Source organism: Condylostylus longicornis, unplaced genomic scaffold, assembly GCF_029603195.1.
Source record: "Condylostylus longicornis isolate FDR11 unplaced genomic scaffold, ASM2960319v2 ptg000077l, whole genome shotgun sequence".
In the NCBI taxonomy this organism is placed as follows: Eukaryota; Metazoa; Arthropoda; class Insecta; order Diptera; family Dolichopodidae; genus Condylostylus; species Condylostylus longicornis.
In genome coordinates, this window is record NW_026578045.1 from 5,017,459 (window position 1) to 5,035,928 (window position 18,470).

Here is an 18,470-nt window from a genome sequence, read left to right on the forward strand (position 1 = left end):
AGAAGATTTTGTTGTAACATAGAAAGGTTACATGCAATACAGGGTTAGTCATTATACCGTCAATTTATTAGATTTCTAATTCAAATATAAGCGAAGAGAAAATTTCCGAATGGAATTCATTTAAAGAATTTAGAGAAATCAAAATCCAGAATATTCAAAACTGTAGAAATTATATTCAGAAATCAAATTTTCATCATATTTTGATCGAAATCCATAAAAAATTATGATAGACTAGAATAAATTGTAATCAACTTAAATAAGAGTGGGACAAATGGGGTGGTGTTCTATGATTTTAGCTTTGTATCATCAATATACATAAGAAAAGAAAGAAGATCATATTAAATACATTTAATAAAGAAGAAAAGAATCAAATATAATATATCTCTGTTACTAAAATTTAATTAAAATGTAAACATAACTTTTTATATTTTAGCAGCTGCTCTAAAATTAGAATACTATCAACTAGGCACATAAAATTGCAATTATGTATTTTCACTGCCATTCCCATGATTTTACTTACTAATTTTTTTTTCTAAATTTTAAATTTTAAACTCATTATTATTATAAGTTTTCATTATTACAATAATTAAAATTTAAATTTTAACTTTGCATGCTAGTTCCTACTTATAATTAGGTTTCAAATCCCCATACACATATTAGTTTCGATAACTGCTAAGAGAAGCGCAAGATTGTGAGTTCTGCAATAGGCTTTAAGACGGTTCCGTTGGGAGTGTTATACTAAGTGAGCAATACTAATAACACTGGGAGTGAATGTTTAAAGTACTGTAGCTCTTAAATGGAACACGCTATAATTGAGATAATTGTAAATTGGCACTAAAATAATTGAAAGTGATATAATTGAAATGCATATTTAACAACAGGCAATTATTAATCACCGAAATTATGTGTATAACACTATACGCAACAGTTACAAAAACAAAACTGATGTACAATTTTTTCCCAAACATGACTACAAAAAAAAAATTTAATTTCTTTAATTCTTTTGTACAAATAATTATGGTATTCACTGTATTTCTATACAATATAATAACATAATATTAATTTACATACGTATATGGACATTAGAGAGATTGTATCATTAAAATAAAAAACAAAATAAAACAAAAAATAAGAAAAAACGAAAACAAAAAAAAAATTGTACGAAAAACAAACAGATTCAATGAATGAAAAAAAAGGATGTATGGAATTTGAATAGAAGATTCCTGTTATTTTTTGTTTTCTTCATTGTTTTTTTTTTCTATTTCTTCTTCATTTTTCGAAGAGAATAACAAACAAACAATAATAGAAAAATGAAGGGGACGGGAGTGGAAAATAATAGAAAAGTAAAAATATTTGGTGCCGGAGAGGTGGAGGGGCGGAAGGGAATTGATGTGAATTACAATGATGGTTTTAGATCACAATATTCACAATTCCTTTTTGGATACAAAATACAATAATAGAACAAAAAAAAAAAATGTGTAATATAATTGACAATACAAGAGGTGTGAAATTGAGATTTTTTTTTTGTTTTTATTTTCTCTCATTGTTTTCCACTTTTCCTTTTTTCCTATACATTTCGGTTCTCAATTGTTTTTTGTTTGTTTAAAAAGGGAGAAAACAACAAATGATGAAAAAAAATCATGTATGAAAATTTCTATTTGAATAAAAAAAATGGAAAAAAAAATGTTGTCATATATGCCATTTATAATGGGGGCACTTATTCAATAGACACGAGAAAATTTTTCTACATATATACAATTCTTTTTGTTTTTTTTTGTCCTCTATATATATATTTTTTTTTTCATATTTTTCTATATTATTGTTATATTGATTTGAAAATGCAAAAATAATGAGGAAATTTATGAAATACAATTGACAATGTTATAGAATATTTTTCTTTTGATTTTATATTATATATATATATATATATATATATATATATATATATATGTATATATATGAGTGTACAAGAGTGTATATATATATATATTTTGTCGCCATCATTTTTATTATACAATAATGTAGAGTATGAACGGTTTTATTTTTTTTTTCTTTACAATTTTCTATATCATTTATTTTTTAATAATAATTGTTATATATTTATTGCTATATAACGTATATATATATATATATGTAGTATAAATTATATAATACGATAACTATTTTATATTAAAAAGGATATGAAAAAAATATAGTATATTAAGGTATAATATAACACATTACGAGTATAAGTATATATGTATTTTTGTATACAATATAGGGAAATAGAATGAAATAAATAATTTTTTCTTTTTTAAATAATTGAATAGAAAAAAATTCTCAGTTTTAAATATAAAATTTTATTATCCTTTTAATTTTTTTTTTTTTTAGATATTTATTAGATATTTACTTGAAATGAATTATATATATTTTTATACATGTATAGAACAATAATAATATATTATGTGGTATATATATATATATATATTATAGGTAATATATAATTTTGTAAAGTATGACGTCTATAATATTTTCATATATCATATATCAAAAAACTGATATATATATGTATATATTTATAACTATATATATGATATTGGTATATATAAGGAAAATTATTTTAATATTATAAAAAAAAAATATGATTATTGTATATTAAAAATCGCAGAACTAAAATCATAAATAAATGATTTATGAAATATTTTTTAATATTATATATATATATATATATATATATATCTACCTATTTAATAGTTAAGTATATATAGGTATATGAATTCAATACACCTTAAATTTAAAACTATGTATATATATATAGGGATATTAGAATATTAAAAGAAAAAAAATAACGTGTGTGTGAAAAGGTATCTATTACCTTTTTTTAATAATTTGGAAAATTCATTTTTTTGAAATTTTTGAAATTTTTTGATTTAATTTTGATTTTAGAGTATGATTTTTTTTAAGAATATTTAAGTTATATTATTTTTGTTTTAAGAACACTGTTATACAATATTATAATACAAGCTCCCTCCACTATATAATTTACAAAATTATAAAACACTTTTTTTTTCTAAATTTTCAAAATTTTAAATTAAAAATATTATTTTTTTTTTTGTTCTATTTCACATTTCATATTTTATATTGTAAGAAGGATAAAGTAATACTGATTATAAAATAAAAATTTTTGTTAACACAATATTTCCTTTTAATTTATTGGAAAGTTATGGGTATATTTAGAAAAGCTTTTTTTTTCCTATATAAGTGATTTATTTTTTGTTGTACTTCCAGAAAAATCAGGCACAATGTATAGTAAAAAAATAAAAAAAAAACAAAAAAAGCTTTTTATTATTATTATTTTTTTTTATGTTTTTTCACCTATATATATGTAGTTTATTATACACCCCCACTTATATATATATATATATATATATATATATACATATATATAAATATATATACATATATATATATATATATTTATATATAGTATATATATAACTGTTATATTGTGTAGAATATAGGTAATGTCTATTAATGTTATAATATGTTTGTGTACCTGTATATTGTATATATATCTATATATATCACAATAAATTTTTTTTTTGAAAAAAAATATTCATTTAGTTATTTTCTTTAACACTGATATCATTTAATGAAAACAAATGTTATATTATATATATTATGAGAACATGGGGTATATTTTGTAATTTTATATACGATATAATATTAAAAAAAAAAAAAACAAATAAGAAGAGAAGAGCATAAAGAATTTTGTTAAACACAAAAAAAAAATCTGAAACTAAAATATTTTATTATTACTTAAAATAATAATATTAAAGCTATATATATATATATATATATATATATATATGTATACATACAGTGGTAATTTCAAATTAAAGGATAATATTATAAAAAGAATTGTATTTATTTATATATACCCGTACTTTATATATATATATATATATATATATATATATATATATATTATAATTTGGCCTTCAATTTTCAGTATATTATGAATGTAATTCATGAAAATAATATTCTTAGAAAATATTTTTATTTAAATTGTTTTAATTTTATAGATGGATGGGATAATTTGAGAAGTGGAATGGGGAATAAAATAAAAAAAATTGAGAATATTGTATATTAAATAAATAAAATTCCAATATAAAGATTTATAGAATTTTAAAAGAAAAACAAATTTCTGGTGACGTCATTGCTTTAAATTTCAATTTCGTTTGATATTAAATTAAAATATATTTCATTATCCTTTGTTGTATTATATTGTAACTGGCTAAGAATTAAATTGTTGAAATTGTTGAATTATTCGTTCTTTTTTATAATGTATAGCGTAATGGATGCATACAATTGCTAGAACTGTTAAACAATATTTCACACAAAACTTTTTTTATTAATAAAAATTTTAATATTAATTGCAGGATTATAAAAATTTGGGTATTTATAAAATATTAATCGAATATTTGTCTTTAATCGTTAACAATTTATATGAAATGGAGGTGAAGCAAAACTTTCACTTTGGAAAAGAAAATCCGCATGAATTTCCGATTATGACGATTAAACAAAAATATATTGGAAAATTTTTGACGCAGCTAGAAGGATACACTGTTAGAAGAATTTTGTGACCTCTAAAATGAGTATACAAACTTGCTTCTACCTGTTATATTTTCTGAGTTATTAACAAAAATGTAAAAATTAAACGTGCCTATAATTTTATATAAACACACTATCAACCTACTTCGGCAGTTTGATTAAATCTCGGACAGCCTGTATATTAAAGTTCCAGATGATTTTAAGCATTTTTGTATAAAAGCAAATCATATTATATTTTGTATACAAAAAAATATTAAATAATCAGAATCGGTAACCTATCCTTTCTGCTCCAAGATATATGCAATTTTAGTATATTGAAAAAATAATATATATGTAGCTAGGCTGTATAGCTATAGCTACTTTAATAAAATTGTTTTAAATATTTAAAATTATCATGTAGCTGGCTACATATATAAGAACAAAGAAATAATAAATAAATTCCATGTTATTATTTTTTTTTTTTGTTTACTTTAAATTTTCTTTTAAATTAAATAAAGAACAAGATAATTTATTCATACAAACGCACAACAGACAGATGGTGTGGGTAAAAGAACGAGTCTGAAAATAGATATGTTAAAAAAAAAGAAATTTCTCATTCCTTCACATTGAAGGCGAAAAAAAAAAATTCTTTAATATTTATACCTTGGTTTTTTATGCCCAGGCCATTTGTTTATTGATAATATGAAGAAATCATATTCGAAATTACTTTAAAGAAACTATGTACTAATATTGTATTAGTGAAATAACCGAGATAATTCGTGCTGATATTTTTTTAATAGCTTTGAAATTCTATATGGATTTATTATAATTGCAATCACAATTCCTATTACTCTTGAAAATTAATTAACACTAACTTGCCGTTAGCCTATATTATAGTTATTAATTATTTCAGTGTTCTACTTGAACGTAGAGTCGAAAGAACTTTATATAAAGAAAAATTTTTAGTTCTAATTGAAACTTTGTTTTATCCCTGTTAGAAGCTATATGTATACACATGCCACACTATTCATATGCAGAAGACCAAGATAAATATAGATCGACAAATAAATTTCCTAAAATTTGGTAAGAAACTTGCAATCTGTAATTTCTCAGTCGATATGATAAGTATTTTCATTATTTATTTTAAAATTTACTATAATTAGACTTTTAATTTTACAATTTATAATTGAATTTTTAATAAAAATTTATATGATATTTTCAAACTCAAATTATTATTTTCAAAACAATTTCAATATAAACTCAATTAACACAATATTCAATAATTATTTCAATTAAAACATTCCACAACAAAAATTGCATATTTTTGGGGGCATATTATATATTTCTCCTTTCAATCTTTAAAACAGATTAAACCTTATTCTATAATTTTCTTTGTAATTAAATAGCTATTTATTGTGCTATTTATTTATTTATTAGAATTTTATTAATTTGTAAAAATTAATTTTGGAATCAAAAAAGAAAAAATTAACAATAAAATTAAAATTCCATTAAAATTCAATTAAACAAAAAAGAAAAAAAATATATAAAAAAAAAAACATTGCTTTTGATGACTAATTTGGGATTTTCATTATTAAAAATTTTCAATGCCTTACAAAATGCTCATGTACACATGTATATGTATATATATATATAATAAAAACATTTCTACTAATTGAAAATAAATTTTATTACTCGTACGTTTTATATAAAATTTCATTGTATGTATATATATGAAGGGCTTATGGGTAAAACCATGTATGCCACATTTTGAAAATTTTAAATTTTTTTTGAGAAAATTTTAAATTTAGTGGGTTATTTTATAAATAATTGTAACAATGAAAACAGAAGAAAATTAGCTTTGATGAAGCTCGCATCTAGCTCATGAACTATATACATATATTAGCAGAAATAAATGTTCTATTCCGGATAAAAGGAAATTTTCTTTTTACAAAATATGGAAGTGAAATGGGATAAATAACCTAGTACAGTGGACTATTGCAGCTCATTTTCCTTACAATCGGTAAGTGTATAATATTTTAATTTTATACCTATCAATTGGAACGGTATTAAAATTTTAATTTGAAAAAAGAGAACACAATTTGTCCGCACTAACTACGAGTATCTTAAATATATGTTGATTAAATCCGAGATGTTGCTGCAATAAAAATATTTATTAAACTGTTATCAATTTACATGCAAACAGAGTTGTCACTTAAGTAGAAATATTTGACTTTTGTTTAAAACCGATAAATTATAACATTATAACAGATTTCTCCTATAATTGTAGGAATTTAAAAAATAAGTGACGTTTTTTCTTTCTAATTTTCCTACAAGAGAAATTTTTTCTTTTATAATTGGAAAAAAAAAAATTTGATGACTGCTTATTATTTAGTGACCAATTAAATAACAAAAATATTTTACCGAAAAATTTTGTACCGAACTTATAATGACTAATAAATCTGTCAAAATTTTAGTAAAAATTTTTTGATAGTTAATCTAACTGGTTTGAAAACTTCACAAATTCACATTAATTTTGTTTTTTTTTTTTTTTTGTTATAAAAACAGTTAATTTTTTTTTCTCTCATAAGCCCTCGATGTATTAACAATGCATATTATTTCTCTTTCTATAATTACCACTCTGTACTCTTCTATTCCATTATGTTTTTCTTCTCTTATCTCTTTTACTTATTATTTTTTTTTTATTATTATTATTTTGTATAAGAATTCCAAATATATGTATATATATTTAAAATATGTTAATTGGTTACAGATTTTTTAACAGTCTAATAATAATAAGAAATTTATCATCGTATAGCTAGACGTATATAAATTTTATGTCATATTGTAAGATTTATTTCTGCACAAATACATATATATATATATATATATATATTAATATAAAATTATTTCTAGCAGAATCTTGAGAATTTTTTTATTATTTTTTATTTTATTTTTTCCTTTATTAATGTCTATGTTATTATATAAATGTTAAGTATGCTGTTAAAAATGTATAATACGATATGACAATTGCTCAAATATACTCTTAATATTATAAAATTTTACCTACACTTACAATATTCTCTTGTCTATGCTATATATAAAATTGCATATTGCTATATATATGATATATACATATATATATATGGTATATATGCGTTATATATAAAAAAAAATATTGTAATTATAAATATTTTATGAATTAAAAGGAAATTTTTTTTTATTATTTTTATGAATAAATATGAAATGTATATGTATATGTAATAAATGTATTAACTATATATATTTTTATGTATATATATTTAATAATAAAAATAACAAAAAAAAAATAAAATTACTTACATACTTAATTATTTATTGCCATTAATTAAATTTAATTAATTGACTATATTGTATGTATATATATATATGTATTTTTATTATTATAATTTTTTTCTTTTTCTAATATATTTTTATTTTATATAAGATTAAGTAATATAATTAAAAAGAAATTTGTATTATAAATTATTAAGTTGACACCAATAATTGTAAAAATGAGAATTTTTATTTTTTGTTATATTTTTTTTTTATTGTTATATTTTATTCTATATTTTCTCTCTCTCGCTCTTTTGTTTTTGGAATTAATTTTATTTTCTATTTTGTTTTGTTTTCTTATTTATTATTATTTTTTTCTTATAACATGCAGCGCGTAGCGTATACTTATTTCCAAAAAGCAGTGTTTTTCCTTTAGCCTGTTGATTATTACTCTGCTATATACTATATATATAACAATAAATATACATGCTTGTATGCATGTATACAAAGAATATAATATATATGTATAGAAACAGAGAGGAGGCTTTAAGATAAATGAAAAGCTTTTCCTCTGATAAAAAATTTAACGCGTATATAAAAAAAAATTATTTCTTTTTCTTTGCTCTCTTTTATTGTTTTATTTTTGCTCTGCCGTAAAAATTTTATTTTGTTATACACATAGCTATATGTATGTATAATTTTTTTGCGTTACTGTATTATTTATATAGATATATATTATTGTGTATTCACATATGTTAAAATATCCTTTTTTATTATTATATTGGAAGCAAAAACAACAACAAATTTCCACAATCCTTTGTTTTAGAAAAACACAACAAAAACAACAACAACAACAAACAAATTAAAATTAAAGAAAAATTAAAAAATTATTATTTTTTTTTCTCATATTTTTTGCTTCATTTCAATTCGAATGAGAAAATATTTTATTAGAAATTAAGAATTATAAAAAAAATATTAAAAACACTTTTAATTTTTTCCTCAGTGAATTTTTTTGTTAAATTTTTTTTTTATCCTTGTTTTTAGTTTTTTCTTATAAACTACTTTTTAATTGTATGGGTTTGGTTTTTTTAATTTTTTTTTATTAGAGAAATTTTTTTTCTGCTATACCGTTGCAGTCTAAAGAAATGACCCAAATTGACTGAAAGAAATTTTCAACTAGTGATTTTTTTAACAGTGAAAAAAAAAACGTTAATACGTTAAAGGTGTGTTCCAGTGAGCTTTTTCTTTTTTTCTTCATTTCTTATTTTTATTCTTTTTGTTTCTGTTGTTGTTTTTTTGCGATATAAAACAAAATTTATATTATGTGTACATTATCATTAAATATATATTTGTGTGTATGTTTGGATGGAAAACATTTGTTGTCAATATAAAATTTTTCCACGCATTTTTTCTACAATTCCTTACAAATTATTAAAGTCATCGTCAGCATTTTCCAATCATAATTTTGCATTTTCAAAAAGGGAAACTATTGAGTTACTCTTTAAACTGATATTGTATTGTGATTTTTTAATTTTTGATTATCCTAAATGTATGCAATTTTATTTAGTTATGAAAATTGTTTGTGGAAATTTTTATTTTATTTCATATTTATAATTGTTGCTTATAATTTTGTTCGCTAGATGTCTCTGACGATGCTATATTGAAAATAAATTGTGTTTAAATTTGAAAATGATTTTGTTAAGTGTTAGAAATTCTGTTACGTAAATAATTGTTGTATTCCGGGTCCTCCCCCGGATCACTAGGTTATCTAAGAGCTAAGATATTAAGCTCACTAGATTATCTAAGAGCTAAGATATTAGAGTTTAAAAATTTCATTATATTATAATAAGGTTTTGCATTTTTTGTACGAAACGTAAATAAAAATGCAATTTTTTTTCAAATTTAGAGTTGGAAAATATTTTATTTTGTGTAAAAGTTTAATCCATCCCCTTGTATTAGGACTAACTTAACGTCCTTATAAACGGCCAAGATTACCCTAACAATTGCATATGCTAAGTCCGTAGTTCGCTGAAAGAAGTAAGACGAAAAAACCCTCTGGTTGGAATTTGTCTGCGTTGGGCAGTAGGTGGACTACTAGATTGTTTCCCCTCCTTTTTGTCATAACAGCCTCTACAGAAATCGTTTTCCCGGCCTTTCCGCCTGTCATGTAACGAAAAACTTACAAAATTATGAAAATTTTTCATAAAACGTCAAATACTTGGTATTTTTTATATAAGATGTAAAAAATTTTGTGTTTTTATGAAAAACGTAAAAATCTGTGTTGAATTTTGTAAATTTAAAACTCTGCTGTCATTTAAGAAATATTCATTAAAAACTATGAGCTCCAAAAAAATTTATATACATAATTTGTATTAAAATTCTAAATTATATTTGAATGTCACTCATTATTAGCTTCCCCTTTATAATCCTATAATACGCACATTAGTCATATATTATAAATCATATTAACACATACTAGATTTATTTTAAAATTAGAAGGCCCTATTTTTTTTTTCTTCTAACTAATTAACTAATAAATTCAAGAGCAACAAAAAACAAAAGTTTATTTTTAATGGCATATAGATAAATTGATTATCCAAAGAATATATTGTGGCTGACCAACAAAAAATGACAGAAAGAAAAAAACTAATTGTCGTAGGGCCAAAAACAAAAAAACCGATTTTTTCCCTTAAATTTATCTTAAAAATTAGAAAAAAAAAGGAAAAATCTCTAAAGAATTTGACCCAAATTTTTAAAGTTTTATTTTTTATTTAAAATTTTCTTTATTCTATGATTCTATGTTGAATGGTATGAGTCATGACCGTGTGATGATGATGCGCTAGTTTATTGTTCTTTATTTTTTTTCTTTATAGTTACAAAATTCTAAAAATCTAATTTTAGTGTTGTCAACATTTTTTATTTCTCTTGTATGTATAAGAAAAATAATTAAAATTTTTTTTCACTCTCAATGTTTGTCACATTTTTTTACGGAAATTTTTTTACAATATTTTTTTAAAATTAAAAATATTTTAATTGTACATTTTGATTTTATTTGTAAATTCAGTAAATTCAGACGCATTATCTAAAATTTTATTTTCATTTTTATTCCAATTTCTTCTTCTAGTAAGGTTTTTATTTGTATAAGTTCAAAACTTAATAGAATTGCGAAAGGGACAAAGTTATTCCAATTGAGTGAAAGATAAAGCCAACCGAATCCTGAAGAAAAATTGTTAAAATTTATAAGAACCGCTTCTTGGATGTCATCTTGTTGTTACGTAGAATTGAGTTCACTTTTTTATAAAAATTTGATTGAAAACCTAAATCGTCTTAGTATGGCTATTTGCAATATGATAAATGAGTGTAGCGTCCCAAATTTCAATTCATAAATATGCATAAATATAGACTTGATCTTTAATTATTATTTACAAACTATATAAATCTTTCTATTATTCGTAGAACATAAACCACAATTCAATTAAAATATCGTAAATCGACGTAGATTATTGAAAAAATCTCAGAATTGACAATTACTCAGTCTACTCAGAATTGACAATTATTATTATTTGTGTTATTATGTAATTGAAATTATTTAATCAATATTATATTCTACTATAAGTATCAACATTTTCAGAAATTAAACCAAGCTTTTTCTAGTAATAACAGAGTAAACATATATGACAAAACACATATAATTTTTTATTTGTTTCTTAAGCAATACATAGTAAAGCCACAAGAAGAAAAAAAAAACATAGTTTTTGAACCCGACCTCTTATAGAAATATACATAAATAGTCTGACGCTAGGCAAATTTTGAAATTATTTGAATTCATAAATTATTGTGATTTGAAGATTAAATATTTTAGCATATGCGTGCAAATCAGGTTTGAAAAGAGTATTTATAAGAGAGAAAAGAGTAAATAATTTATTGAGAATTAAAACTATTTGTGTATAAAATTGATGTACAAAAGTAAACATTATTTTGATCAAATCATATTTGACATATAAATCGTCAATCAAATATCATATTTGACATATAAGTCGTGTCAGAATACTAGCATATTTATTGTAAAAATTATGTGAGAAATTTAGAAAAAATTCTTTATAAAAAAATAATGGCCAGATAATTGAAAAACCCAACCGTTTAATCTTTACGCCCCTGCAAAACTCTGGCCATTCGCATATTATTTAATAAAATTTTCTTAAATAATTTAAATCCAAATGAAAATTACAATTAATAAATTGTAAAATCATTAAAATACAATCGAAAATTTTATTCATTTGTAATTTATTTACAATATTTAAATTTTAAGTTATGCAAATTAAATTAAGTGAACTTTATCTGATTAAATTTTGATCTTTTATTTAATTTCACTTTTTTTTTTAATACTAGTATTAAATTGCAACTTTTCTCATTCATTTCCTTTTATTTAATCATATATACACATTAAATGATGATCCTTTTTACATAGTAGTTTCTCTTTATAATATTTTATTTTCAATTACTTTTATTTTCCTCATGAATTCACACCGTAATTAAAATTTGAATGGAAAAATTAAAATGAATGACAAGTTAAATCTGATTTAAAATTTCAAAAAAAAAAAAAATAAATAAATAAAATCTTTAACAATCTTTGCATATACGAGTATTGCAGTAGATTTAAAAATGACGATGACTTTACTCGTTTTGCAACTATATGCAATATTAATACATGTGCATATATGCAAGAGAAATAAATAACAAACAAAATGGAATTAAGGATTTATTAAGTGAATTACTTGGAAAGAAGATAAGCAGGTGAATATTGTTTTTTTTCTGTAATCAATTAACCATAGGTATGCATATGCATATGTAAACTGGACATAATAAATTTTATGATTTGCTTTTTTATTCTGTATTTGATTCTTGGAAAAATTGCAATTAGGGTTGCATTTGCATATTACATAGACCATAGAATATCGTATTAGAAATTATGATTGTCCTTTATAAGATCTTAGAAATAGAGATTAAAACACAATTATTGCAAATTAAATTTTATGGGAATTAAATCGTATATAATAAAATTTTATTTTAAATTTACATTTCTGTACACCTGTAAAAGAAAAGTTCATTGACAATTTGATCTTATAATATTTCTTGAACATTATAATTGACCGGAAATTATTTAGTCACGAATAATTTCTGATTTTATAATTTTCAAATGTAAATAGATAATCAGAAATCAATGACTTGTCAATATGATATCAGAATAATATTCATTAATTAAATTCTCTACAAATTCACGCCACCTAGTCTATATATTGTAAACCAAAAATGGAATTTCACGGCACAACGTTTTATAGATTATTTTTTTTTTATACTAATATTCCTTCTTTACTCATGTTTCAGCTATAAACTTTCTACTAGTCTCGAATGAATTGAAGGTTATGTTCACATTTGCTGTCCCCTTTCCAACTCAGATCTGATACACTTAGAAATTATACTATGGCCGGTAGTTAATCTATTTGTACTGTGAATAAAAATATCGAATCACAGCAAATATCAAAACCAAAAATAAACAAAATTGCAGGCAATGTACAGCAGCTGCTGTAAAATAAAAGCTATAGAATTATTTTTTTTGTTGAAAATTTGGTGGGAGATATTTTTCTTTCTATCAATCCTACGTGGAGTATAGGGCTAGTGAATTATATCATAGATAGCCTTGCCCCAGTTTCGTGTGTCATTGCGTTTTTAATCAGACTAAGTATTGGCAAATAGTCTGGCTATATTTGTATTAGATATTTAAGTCTATTGACATTTATTGTTTTATTCTGCAAGTATTTAATATCGAATATTATGTAAATATGCTAATTAATTTTATTAAGCTATATAACATTGAATATAATTTTTATAGTGACCTGACCGGTGTTAAAGCCCGAGACCCTTCAGTTAAAGGACCAATGTCATAACAACTGCAGCGTCGATCAAGCTAACTTCTTACAGTAGAATTAAAAAACGAGCTTAGTGGTACAGTTCAAGCCAAGAAACTGTATGAAATGTGAAAAATTTGAAATCTCTTAATTTTTTACTCTTCACCAATAATTTCTCAATTAATAACCGCATGAAAATTCTTTTAGTATATATACTATAGATTCAAATTTTTTTTCCCATATTAAAAATTAACTTGTCCTGCCTTTTGTAAATTACAGGTTCCCATTATATATTACAAGTATACGCCAAAATATTGTTTATAATTTCACTTTCAACTCCTACATTATTTCAATTTTATAATGACGACATCAAGATGCAACCAATTTGGATTTTATATTTTTAATATATATACATATAATTTATTTTTTTTTCTATGTCAAAAACATATTTCACTTTTGTTTTTCATGTTCAGATTATGACTTTATATTGTATTCATTCGTACATGTACGTACACATGTATATGTACGTCTATACCCTTGTATGTGCAATGAGAAAATTTATGTTTCCTTTTTTTTCTTGTTTTAATTTTTTTTTTATACAAGAAAATATTAGTTTGCAATTTATTGTCACCATTAATTATAAAATTTGCAACTCTTTTAACCTTCTTAGGTATAAAAACCATTTTTTTTTTATAACCAAATCGAATTCAAACCTATTAAAGATGTTTTAACTTTCTATAAGAAAATTTTTTACTATATTATGTAGATATAAATATTCATTTTGTTGTGTTAAGAATTCGCACCTATAGGATAATACAGCTGAAACACGAACGAATCATGAGCAAAATGAGTTTCAGGATTTGATAAATTATGCTCAATAATAATTTTAAAGTGAAATGTTTATTTGTCAAAATTTTAAAATAAAATTTATTATTTTTTTTATGTCGAAAACTGATCATAATAATTGAATTTCTTATTTATGTGACATTATCTACCTAACAATAGTATGACAAAGTAATGGCAAGCTACTGCACAATTATATTGACATTTTTCGCTATAAAACTATCATAATTAATAAAACCACAAGTCTAGTGGTAAGGCGCTAGTAAATGCAATGAAAACAATATAACAGTTCTTTGCATCAACAATTAATATTTAATGTCGACCAGTTGATATTTCTTCAACAATAAAAACTCATCTTCATGCAACTAAAAATGACATATGCATACGTACGTCACAAGGAGAGTAAATTGAGAGTTGATGTATATATATTAACACGCCGATATTATATTTATTATAAAATTTATTGTCATACGCTACACTCAAAAAAGGACAAGGAAATTTTCGGTAAGAGAAATAATTATACAACATGATTTTTTATTGTCATTTGTGAACTAATTAATACGTATAACAGTAACTTTCTTGTGTTAGTAAAATTTTGAATTTTAATGTATTATTATTTAAATTTTTATAAAACACACTTGCTTTATGGGTGCGATATATATGTATACACAAACATATAAACACTTTTATCGTAATTTTAATAAAAAATTTCTTATATTTCTATATTTGTATATGAATATTATAAGGTTTCTTATCCATATTATGATATCTTTATATTGAAAAAAAAAAAAGAAAAATTATGAAAATGTCCAAATTGGATTTTAATATACACCTCTACTGAAGTTCATGAACTTTTTTTTTCCATATGTTTTTGTTTTCTTTTTTAAATTGTTTATTAAAAAATATATTATTTCTTCTTTATAATATATTTATATGAATAAGAAGGATATCTTACATATACCGCAGATATTTCTTATAATTTTCTTGTAAATATATAATGTTGATAAATATTATATGAAAACGAGAATATATTATACGGTTGATTATGTCAACTCTGTGGTACGTCCTTACGAATGAATTATATATAAGAGTTGCATGATAATTGCATAGCTGTTTAATATGATCCCTGTTTTATACATATATGACGCTGTCAGACAATCTCAAAGACTTTTACCGAAAATAATGGTTATATTAACATATTCGCCTGTACAAAATTTCAACACTGTAGTTTTTAAGATATGACCAAATAAATTTTCAAGTTGTATAACAGTTATAAGAACAACTGCTTTAAATACGTTCAATTTAAATAGGGATCTGGTATTTATCATAATAAATGAGTTATGAAAATTTGGTAAATTATAAGTTCAATTCATTTTTGAGTTATCGCTAGGACGAACAAACAGACCCGATATATCGATTCAGAATTTGATGCTGATCAAAACATATCTCTCAAACCATTGATCTCATAGCATTACAAATGGAATTGCTAATTTATAATATCCTTACTCCTTATAACATACGTTCAGATAAGAATATCAAAATCTTCCAGACAAATTTTAAATATATAAGTAAAATGTATGTATAGATATATATTGTTGAGCATATATTATAAGTATCTGGCATACGTGTATATTATAGCTCATAAAATATGAACGTGTGTATATGAATATTGTAGGTGATTTTAAATTTAAAATCATAATATACTTTTTACTATATTAAACTTAACTTCTGGTAATGAACTTCACTAACTGTTATACACATATTTTTCTATTTCTATATAATACATGTTATATTAAAGCAAGTACAGACCATATTATTATTTAGAAAAATAAACACAGGAAAAAAAAATTATATAAACAAAAGATGAAAATAACCAAAGAAACAAAAAAATTTAAAATCGGCAGCAGAACTATGTATATAAGGTGTGGTTAAAATTATACTAGATATATACTTATATAATTTATAATAAAAAACACTATGACTTTATTAAAAACAAAAGCAGTAACAAAAAAGTGCATGATCACATTTTTATTTATTTGTGTGCATACCTGGAAGTAAATTTTAAGTACAATGCTCAGTAGATTATTATTATGAGAGTGAATAGTGACTGCTATTGCTTGTGCTGCTGCTGTGGTTAATTTAAGCATATAAACTTGAAATTTAATAGCATTATATTACTACATGCATATATGTATTTATGTATATATATATATATAGTATGAAAGAAATAAAATACTGTTAAATTAAACTTAAATATTTTAACGATTATATAAAAATTAAGCTACCGTAATAATTTTGAATTTTTTGTTTTATTTTTTGGTTAAATTAATTGTAAAATACACCGGCGCATGAAATAGTTTTCCTTTAAAATATTTTTCATATAATTTTCCATTATTTTTGTATTTTGTTTTTATTTTAGACAAGGTGCGGTGGTGACTGCTACTCATTTATCTTTTTAAAAACAACAATAAAAACAATAAACGGCAAAACAGTAACCGTATATAATAACAAGCAGTATAACAATAATAATATTAACAAGAGAAACAAGGTAAGGAAAAATGTTATTAAATCAAAAGAAGAGGAAGAAAAAGAAGAAGAAGAAGAAGAAAAAATAAAATATTAAAGCCTTTTTACATGTTAATCTTTAAGCCAAGGTGTTTATTTTATGATTTAAGCTAATTTTTTAAACAAATATTATAAGATAATAAATTCTTTTTATTTATATTTGAATATATAGATTAAATATATATATACAAACAAATGTAAGTATATTATTTGAATATTTAAGATGACAAATTTAATTTATAATGCTTTTGCTTTAAGCGCATTTTATTAATATAAAAAAATTATCAAAATTGTTTATAAGGTGTTAAAATTTACGCTCTAAGCTGGTATATTGCCTTAGAAATTTCAATGACTCTATATATGCATGCACGAGTATAATATAATGTGTGTACAATATGTGAGATTAATATTTTATATATGGAATATTTTATGCGAATATTAGGACAATTACAATGTATTTAAATATATAGGGATTAAAATATTGTATGTTAATCATTAAATTAAAAGTGTCATAAATAATTTATGAGATATATTTAAATTTGAATAAAATTATGTGATATTAAATTGTAATTGAGATTTTTTTTTGTTTCAAATTATAATTAACATATTAAAAATTTATGTTATATATGTTAATTATGTGTTATATAATATGATTGAAAAGGGGGATTTAAAAATAAATCAATATTTTAAGTATTCTAAAAATTTAATTAAACTTAAATACTATATAACTATATATATATATACATATATATTAATTGTATCTTCACGGTTATAATATTTTAATACTTATTTAATGATTACATCTTTTTAATATTTTCATTAACACTCTCACATATTGAAATGATAATTAATTTAAATCACAAAAATTTTGATGATTTTTATTAAAATATAAAAATATGAAATTTTGTGTGGTTACAAGGAATAATGTTGGACAAAAGCAATGGTATTGTAAAGTAGCACTTAACTCTTCAATAATAAAAATTATTATTTTTAATTATGTATAACAGTTTACTATGTATATTACTTAAATTAATTTCATTCATAAACTATAATATGTACATCAAGTTATTGCATATATTTAGGATAAAAAAAAAAATTTTTAAAGAAGTTTAAACATGCCCAAATTCGACGGTTAAGGTAAATGATTTGAAATAAATTACCATATTTTTACATTTATAGAAGTTTGAAAAACATTGCATTTTGGAAAATATAAGAGACCGAAAATTAAAATTTCGAAAGACTGGGAATGGGTAGGGGTGAGAAAAATTTTTATTATAACGTAAAAAATTATTT

At 22.1% G+C, this 18,470-nt stretch overlaps 1 protein-coding gene across 4 annotated transcripts in view; it reads right to left on the minus strand.

Moving 5' to 3' along the window:
• The window catches only part of LOC129612867 (BAI1-associated protein 3), a 33,996-nt gene extending 25,378 nt beyond the window's left edge, over nt 1–8,618 (minus strand). Inside the window, exon 1 of one of the 4 annotated variants that reach the window (XM_055526665.1) lies at nt 7,912–8,618. The gene's annotated coding sequence lies outside the window, so the exon portion shown is untranslated. Of the gene's footprint in view, nt 1–2,854; nt 2,934–7,911 lie in introns of those variants that run through there. The other 3 variants (XM_055526664.1, XM_055526663.1, XM_055526666.1) reach the window with 3 other exon arrangements.
• Nucleotides 8,619–18,470: the final 9,852 nt, after the last annotated feature.